Here is a 7,500-nt window from a genome sequence, read left to right as displayed (position 1 = left end):
CATTACAGCCACAACAACCGCACTCTTTACAACATAAAATAGAGATAAACAAATAGATAAATATGAAAAAAGACAAACTTTCCCACTAAAACGTTAAGAAACTCACAATTTGAATATATTCGAAGCCGAGACCGAGGTTGGGCCAGTACACTCCCGGACGTTGTGGAGGTTAGGCGTGGGGAGCCTTTTTCGAGACTCGGGAACAAGAAGAGTTTTATTTCTTGAGTTAGCACGCGACGTCGTGGCGAATTTCTTGTTGAATGCTGACGTGAGTGCTGATACGGCTGACGATATTAATGGCGATGATTGTGTAACCGGTTCTAGTGACAATGAGTTCGATAATTATTATTTTTTTTTTTTTATGATAAAAGTGGGTTTTGTGAGGCCGGTTCGCGTTGGAAAATAAGTTTGATTATTCTTTCAAAGTTGTGTTTTATGTTATATGCCATTTGTTCTGTGTTTATTCATTTGGTTATTCATCTATTTTCATTTTGTATTTCTTTTTATTTTCGTCTAGGTTTTTATACATGTTGCTGTTGCTATTTTACTATCGTCCTATTATTATTTCCCCTTTTATGTTTAAATTTGCTTCGTGTACCTCACGCAGGGACGTCTGAGCCTATTGCTAAAACAAATCAGTAACTATGGAAGCTAATTTCAGTGTCATAGGCTGAAAGAAGTAAGAAATATATTGTGAAAAGTATATTTCTTTTTTTCTAGAGTACTTTAGTAGTGATAATCACTAATATGATCATCACAGTATATGGAGGCTATCTGTGCTACCTATGAATAAAGATAGATAAATAAAACGTATAAATATAGCCGTTACTATGTTGTGAAAACCGACCACGGTGAGTGACCAATGGCGTGAGGCGGACACACGCTAGTCTACCCCAGCCCAACAGAAATCGCCACGGTAAGTATATATCCCACAGGCGTATGTATCTTGCAATAACAGGCCGATATGCATTGTAGAGCCAGGCGATAGACCGAGGTCATGCTATGGTCGGACACGTGGTTTTGTCTCGTCTTGAGTCCCACTAAATCTGTATTTATTGTATTTCTTACGTCCTTCACCTCTTCGTGTGAATGGCCACGTCGGACCGTTATTAGGTCCATCATCTGGGTTGTAGTACATGGCCGCAGATTCCGTTATTTCTTGTTTATATTCGGTGTGTTTGCACGATTTTTGAGCGTTACTTCATGTGTCGTTTGCGTGGGTAGATGGGAGTTAGTTTCTGTGACGTTTTAGATAGGGTTTTGTATGGTAAATCCGGTTCTATTTTGTTTTTTTTTATGGTAGTTCAAGTTGGGTTTGGAAGAGTGCATTTTCGTTCGTTCCCTTGCTGTTCCTATTCGGCCTTGGACCGGGTTAGACTACTGTGCGTGACTGTAGAATACTTTTTGATAGTCTCAGGAGCAAGTTTGCATGACCAGGTGTGCTTGAAGGAACGTGTCGATGGTCCACTGTTCCTGAATGAGTGGCCTTTTGAGAGCCGGGGAAGGTCGGCGCTGGGGAATCACACCCTTTTTCTTTTTTCGTGAAATCCATTGATAAAGAAAAGAGGAATTGACGGGATCTTATTATACTACACTTAAAACGAAGGTACTATACCGCAAGTAAGGAAGAATGCCACATGGTTATTTAGCTTTTTTCACATACATGCAACATGCTTTATCGTGTTACAGAACAGCGAGGCAATTTGATCGCGCCACACGATAGCAACGCGTCAGACATGTCTCATTAAGTTGAAGAGATTATGCAACTTCTTCATTAACTGTCTGCGTTTTCCAAGTCGTAATACGTTGTAATATCACGTGTTCGTATCTGATTTTGCTCTTGGTGCATGGTAGTATGCAAATTCAGTTTTTTTATTGTATGTAAGTAGATTATTTCGCAGTTTAGATAGTATGTGGTAGAATCAATAAGAAAATATACGTATAAATGCTGTTGCCTAAAAATATGGAAATCATGATGGACAACCATTGAAAAGAATGTTCGAAAATTACTATCCTGATACAAAGGTTATCATTATCAATGATAAAAGAAAGAAAAAAATGCAGTACTGCCTAGCCAATAATTTAATCTTTAGGGCATGCAAACTTCTTACGAAATAATGCGGTGACATTAGACCATACTCGCTTTCCCAGTCAGTTTTACATCCTGAAATTTAAAAGGAGATTTCACACTTGAGTTGAAGCAGACAAATTCCTTTTCTCTCCCTGTATTTACGTCTGCCAATCATTATATCTTGTCACGCACTGGGGGGGGATGGTTTATATAATGGTGATAGTGATAATGGTAGTGATAATAGCAGTATTTGCAATGCTAGTAATGTCTATATGGTATTAATAATGATAAGAATAGTAATGATATTTATAATCATTATGATGATGGTGATGATACCACTACTATTAATTATAATAATAACAAGAATGATTATTATATTTATTCTCGTTATTATCAGCAATAGCATTATTATTATTATCGTTGTAAATATTGTTATTATTATTATTGTTATTGTTGCTATTATTATCATCATTATTGTTAGTGATGATAGTGATAATGATAATGAAATTGATAGAATTGATAATGATGATGGTAATAATGATATTAATCATAATGATAATAATAGTGATGGTAATAGTATTAGTAATAATGATAATATTAGGAAGATTGATAATGATGGTTATAATAACAATGATAAATATAATATGATTATAGTGATAATGACAACAACAAAATGATAACAATACTCATGATAGTAATGATGATAATAATGATAAAAATAATGATAATGAAAGTAATACAACAACAACACAAACAACAATAATAATGATAGTAGTCACGATGATAATAACAGTCGTAATAATAATATTTATAAAATTAATGCTAATTATAAAACTAATAAAGTTATAATAATAATAATAATAATATCATGATATTGGGAATAACAATAACGATGATAATAACAAATATTCATCATGTCAATAAGATATATTAAAGGGAACGGCACCAATACCCCCCCCCCAAAAAAAAAAAAAAAAAAAAAAAAAAAAAAGGCAACCAGTTATTAATGAGAGGGCGACAGGTAAGGAAAAATGGAGGTGATGGTCAGGTGTTCTTTACATATTAAGGGTCAACGGTCTCGTAATAGGACCTTTATCGTTGTATCATGCGCCAGTTTCGGTTCATTTAGATTTCCACGTTGCAGCCGTGAGGTGGGGTGAGGTGTGAGGTTATGTGTTGGGTGTGTGTGTAGGTGTGTGGCGGGGAGGAGGGGTATATGTGTGTTTGGGTGTGGGTGGGGGTGTGGTGTTAGGTGTGTGGGGGAACCGGGGGGTTGGCGGGGAGGAGGGGTATATGTGTGTTTGGGTGTGGGGTGGGGTGTTAGGTGTGAGGGGGGGAGGTGTGGCGGGGAGGAGGGGTATATGTGTGTTTAGGTGGGGGGGGGGGTATATGTGTGTTGGGGGGGCGCGTTAGGTGTGTGGGGTGTGTGTGTGGCGGGGTATATGTGTGTTTGGGGGGGGGGGTAGGTGTGTGTGTGGCGGGGGGTATATGTGTGTTTGAGGGGGGGGTGTTAGGTGTGTGTGGCGGGAGGAGTGTTAGGGGGGGGGTTGAGTTGGTGTTACAAGGACTGTGAGAAATGGTTTAGATATTCGTTAGAGGTAAAATAAAGAGAAGGATAAAAAGAAATAAAAAAACTAAAAAAAGGAAAATATATACATACTATTTATTAAATGTAAGTAACTACAAGATAATAGTTTTATAATCGTTTATGAATAATACATTTGCAGTTCATTATCTCATGCTATACAGGACTACATTATCTTTTATTTATATGGCAACACTTTTACAGCTGATTTCGTACGTAATCAGCAAATGTTACTTAGAAACTTCATAACTTATCTCAGATATTTTCATGTATGTTTTTTTCTTCCTTTTTTCTGTTTAATTCCTAGTCTTGTACCAAAAAACAAGAACTTCGTTTTATCCTGAAGTCAAAATGAGACCAATTATAAGAGGGACAATTTTAATGGTTACATTCTGCACTCGTAATGACGTCATGCTGGTAATGTGGTATTTCACTGAAGGGGCTTGATGGGCAGGCGCAAGGGTGGGAGGGAGATGAGATGACGTCACAGGTGGGCACGAGAAGAGATGACGTCACAGGTAGGCACGAGAAGAGCTGACGTCACAGGTGGGCACGAGAAGAGATGACGTCACAGGTTCAATAGTTTCTCGCTCATGACGTCACTTTTTCCCGCCATTTGTAACCGTTCCTGGCCGCTCGTGTCTCCACCTTCAAAGTCTGTAATAGGAGACATTAAATGCCATAAATAACTATATTGGATCTGTTAGTTTGTTTATTTGTTTGCTTATTTTCTTATTTATTTATTTATTATTATTATTTTTAACGAAAATAATTGCGTTTGTTACTAAATGTTCGAATTATGAAAATGATCAAGACAAAGTCACTATCTTGACATCCATTTTCAATTTTTTTTTCTTTCTTTTTTACATGAATTAGCCGAGTCATTCGAGATTTTTCTTTCTTTCTTTTAATCCCGAATATCTCTTTTTTTCTGATTTATTATTATTATTATTTTTTCACATGAATTCGCCGAGCCATTCGATTTTTTTTCTCTTAATCCCGGACAAAAATTTCTAATTCATTATTACTATTTTCACATGAATTCACCGTGTCATTCGAGAATTTCTTCTTTCTTTTAATGCAGTGTAAACATTCTTAGACTTAACGGTCCAGTGTCCTGCGTGCGTGAAGACTGAAGGAAATATATATGCTGGCGTCTGCATAAATATATTTGGACTGAAGACTTGGTTAATTCAGCTGCGTGGATTGCATAGTTTTTATTATTCTGAGGACAATCTAATTTATATATGTGTGTGTCGTGTGTCTATTTAGCGGTGTATAAGGTTATCCGTATATGGTGTTTTGTGTTTGTCTGTGTGGCTGTTGAGGTATTTTTGATAATGCCTTCGTGTCTAAACGTCTGTGGATTTGTGAGTAGTTGGTATGTCAGTCTGGCATTATATATACACACGTGCGTACATATCTAGCTATCAATATACATATCTACAAATGAATATATATATTATATATATATATATTCACAAAATATACTCATACTTATATGTGTGTGTGTGTGTGCGTGCGTGTGTGTGTGTGTGTGTGTGTGGAAAGATGCGTGTGCACCAACACAACCCCGATCTACATGTATGTATATGACCTGCTTTTATATGCAACGGGTATGCGTTCATGTGTACATAAATAGCTCACATAAGCAGCCTTGTTTAACCTCGGGTACATCTCATGCATTCTTTCACTCGTGCTTCTCGCGTGTTCAATGCATCCGAACTGGAGAGAAAACTTATTTCTTTAAAAATGCATCTGCTATGTCGAATCAATGTCGAAACTCGATAAAATCTTAATAATAGATGGCATTACGGGTTCTGAATGGTGGTTGTCACTTATTTTTTTTTTTAATTCCTTGAACGTATAGTGAAGATGACCTTCGCTATCGTCTCTAAATCATACACATTATAAATTGTATAAATTAATTCCTATTTTTTAAACTATCAAAGTTGTTCCGCATCTCCGTTAATTTATCATCAGTGTTTTAAGTAATCTCTTTTCTCCATCAGGAAAAAATCTTCATCCTTTTTCTCATATCCACCCTTTTCTTGGTTCCATCACGCTATAGATTATCGACAGTATCTTTTTCTGTCGTCTACTGCATGGCAAGATTTTTCTTACAATAAAAAGTGGCAATAACAGTAAATAGACAAGTAAAAAACTTAGGTCATGTCATGGTGTTAAAACTGAGCTTGAGAAGTATGGGTTTAAGTCGCACGTTTCTGGTGTGTGGTGTTTTTTTGCACTACGGAAATAAAAACTATGATTGATAAAACGTCTCATTCTATTTATGCTAATGTAACACATATGGAAAATAATAACTTTATTGCCAGCTTCAGTTGCCTTATCTCAATATCCCGACCTTAAGATCTAATTTATGATAATCCAGCAAGACGTATTTGAATCTTGAATGCTTGTCGTACCATCTGTAAAACTGCCTTTAAAGGAATAATTGAATGAGAATTATATATCTGATATAGAAAATAGGTAATCGAAAATTGGAAAATTAGGTAAATCATGTGGTTTCTGTATTTAGATGATCAGGTCCATCAGAAATACATTTCCTATCGAAAATAAGCCTTAATCGATACTCTGCGAAGGCACCATAGAAATTACCTGTACATAGAAATTGTTTTGACAAAATAAACGTTTTCATATAAATAGTGTGGTATTGTAGAAGAAAAATGCAAGCGACATTGAGTAGAAACGAATCATTGAATAACTCATAAATAGTATAAGAAAATAGTTAAAGTAACATTACAACTTTATTTTAAAGGAAAAAAATACAATTTACTTATTTTAACAAAATGGTTTAACAATGGCAACAGTGGTGTGTGTAAAAGAGACACAAAACATCCCGTTCCATGCTTCATTGATTTCTGATCGAGTATCTATCTTTCGATGTGAAGCATGTGTCACTCTATTGCAGCTCTACTTTTACTCTATGTATCAGGTACAATGTAATGAAACCGGTTTGTTAAAATTGTGTCAGGCCCGATCCAACGAATATCCGTATATAGACATCCACATACAGAAATAGATGCATATTTACCTATCTACTAGATGAATTTACATCTGTCTTTCTGTCTGTACGGTAGATATGCATGTCTGGACTGATAGGTATGCAATTATAACAGTGTATGTGCATGTCCGTATAATGAATGTTTATTGGGTCGGGCCTCGCACCGGCCGTTAGCTTTTAGTGTTTTTGTTTTGTAGTGAAAGCGGTTCTGTTGTTTATTTTACTTTCTGATCTCAGTTTAGTGCGAGGTTCGAGATATCCCTCAAGGGGAAAGGCTAGATCAGTAGCAACTCGAGGAGGTGTCTTTGTGTTTGTTTTGATGATTGTTCGATGAAAATATAACCATTCAAAACATTATTTTCCATCCTTTTTTAAAATTGAAGAGACAAAAATGATCGACCATATTCACAAAGCATCCATAACTATTGTGACGTCATCAAAATAAACCCCATGTGATTTTTTTTTTCCAAAAATAGAATCAGACGCCATGACACCTCGAGTTGCTACTGATCTAGCCCTTCCAGCGGAACACCTCGGACCCCAAGGACAGTTTCTTAGGAGAGGATCCATGGGGAAGGATCTCATCGCGGTCACAGAAGGAATTATCTGTGTAAACTCATCTCACGACCTAAGTTAACCTCTGGTGCTCTGTTCAGCAAATAACCCGATGTTTTACTGTTCGTACATGATGTCACTGAGGTTATTCAGCGCGTGAGCTCAAATAACTGGTATCATATATTCATGTCAATGAATAATATCGATGTTGTAGGGTATATAATTTAGTGGAGTCACTGGGGACATAGTATAGTATATGTTATG

At 36.3% G+C, this 7,500-nt stretch overlaps 1 protein-coding gene across 2 annotated transcripts in view; it reads left to right on the top strand.

Moving 5' to 3' along the window:
• Nucleotides 1–7,500, top strand: part of LOC113802372 (uncharacterized) — a 39,383-nt gene that overhangs the window by 12,487 nt on the left and 19,396 nt on the right. The window contains exon 1 of one of the 2 annotated variants that reach the window (XR_011398961.1): nucleotides 725–916. The exons of the other annotated variant lie outside the window; for it this stretch is intronic. The gene's annotated coding sequence lies outside the window, so the exon portion shown is untranslated. Of the gene's footprint in view, nucleotides 1–724; nucleotides 917–7,500 lie in introns of those variants that run through there. 2 annotated transcript variants of the gene reach the window in all.

This window comes from Penaeus vannamei, chromosome 2, assembly GCF_042767895.1.
Source record: "Penaeus vannamei isolate JL-2024 chromosome 2, ASM4276789v1, whole genome shotgun sequence".
Taxonomy (NCBI): Eukaryota; Metazoa; Arthropoda; class Malacostraca; order Decapoda; family Penaeidae; genus Penaeus; species Penaeus vannamei.
Note: the sequence above shows the minus strand (reverse complement) of the source record. Positions and strands in the feature narration are given on the sequence as shown.